The sequence below is a fragment of the Panicum virgatum genome, chromosome 9K (assembly GCF_016808335.1).
Source record: "Panicum virgatum strain AP13 chromosome 9K, P.virgatum_v5, whole genome shotgun sequence".
NCBI lineage: Eukaryota > Viridiplantae > Streptophyta > Magnoliopsida > Poales > Poaceae > Panicum > Panicum virgatum.
In genome coordinates, this window is record NC_053144.1 from 56242424 (window position 1) to 56244109 (window position 1686).

Sequence of the window (1686 nt, forward strand, 5' to 3'; positions counted from 1 at the left end):
TCCATATGAGGTGGTGGCCGAACCAGCAATCTTCTCTTCCTAGTACGTTTCATCGAAACGATGCCAGCACTTGATAGCAGTGTGATCAGATTTGCCACACACTTGACAGATTGGTCAATTGGTTTGAGGGTTTTGTCCCCCTTTTTGACCTCCACGACCGCCATTGTTTGGGGACCCACGACCACGACCTCCATTGTTGCCACCACGGCCGCGGTAGGGAGTCTTGCCACGGGTGCTGCCTCGTCCCCGGGAGGCAGCATTTGCAGATGATTGGAACTGGCCGCCATTGCCAGATCCATGGAGCATCTCCATGCGATTATCATAACTCTGTATCTGCGAGTAAAGATCGCTTACAGATATAGGTTCAGTGCATGAGCAGATAGAGGATACCAGCGGGTTGTAGTCGATGTCGAGACCCGCTAGTATGTAGGACACCAATTCTTCATCTTCAATTGGTTTCCCGGCCGATGCTAGATCATCAGCGAGAGCTTTCATCTTAGAGAAGTATGCCGTTGTGGTCATACTGCCCTTCTGTGAGTTGGCGAGGGCGATGCATAGGTTTGTAACCCACGCCCTAGACTGCGAGGAGAACATGTCGATGATGGCCGCCCACACCTTGGTAGAGGTGTCAAGCATGGCGACTTGAGTCAGGATCTCCTTCGTCAGAGAGTTGAGTAGATAGGCAAGGACAACTTGGTCCTGCGCCATCCACCTCGCATACTCTGGATTCTCCATGGTCGTCTCCTTCTTGTTATCATCAGTAATCTTGATGGTAGATGGAGGCGCCTTGACCGTGCCTTCGATGAAACCGATCAGCAGGGCCCCTTAGCGCCGGGAGAACCTGAGCACGCCACAACACAAAGTTGTCGCGCGTGAGTTTCTCGGTCACTAGTTGAAAGACCATCTAGGCCCCTAGTGGATTTTGGTGTATTGATTGACAATACGATTAAAGGACTAACTTGTTTGCATGAGATTATGAGCAGGTATTTAATTTGTGGAATGATATAGCTCATGTATCACAAGCAAATGTGTATGTCCCATTGACAAACATTATATGTGACAAGCTAGAATGAGAAAGAAAAATGGAAGAGCAAGGTATTCATGTGTAGTATGAAGGCTCTAATATTGTGTTGAAGCTTGTTAGTTTATGCGGGACTCAAAGTGGCAAGCAAAAGTTGTAAAAGGAAATAGAGCAAGGTATTCATGGTTGATATAAAGGCTCTAATATGCGAAGGCTTGTTTCGGATGTATATGACAAGCAAAACAAGAAAAAGGAAAATGTGAGCAAGTATTCATGATTGACATGAAGGCTCAAATATCTATTAAAGGCTTATTCGACTTATGATAAAATTCGTATGACAAGTAAAGGTTATGAGAATGAGACACAATATGTTGTTGCATAGTCTCAAATTGGAAAGACTTGTCGCATGAGATGAATATTATTGTACAAGGGAAGCAAGCAAGAGAAAAGTGAATGAGACATGAGTTGATGTGCATATGTTATCTCAAATTAGAAGGCTTGTATATAAGATTGAATTGAGAATTCAAATTGACAACGAAGATTTCATGCATGACACAAATCAATATGAGTTCAAGATGGACGGCTAGGAAAAAGGTAGAGGACCGAGAGGCGTGTTTCAAGAGGCTACGCAAGCGTTGGCTTGGGGGGAGCAAGGAAACCGATAC

The 1686-nt window shown here is 45.1% G+C and overlaps 1 non-coding gene across 1 annotated transcript; it reads right to left on the bottom strand.

Moving 5' to 3' along the window:
- Positions 1-317: 317 nt before the first annotated feature.
- LOC120653061 lies at positions 318-456 on the bottom strand. Its single transcript, XR_005666752.1, has one exon. It is a non-coding gene; the product is annotated as a small nucleolar RNA Z247 (small nucleolar RNA).
- Positions 457-1686: the final 1230 nt, after the last annotated feature.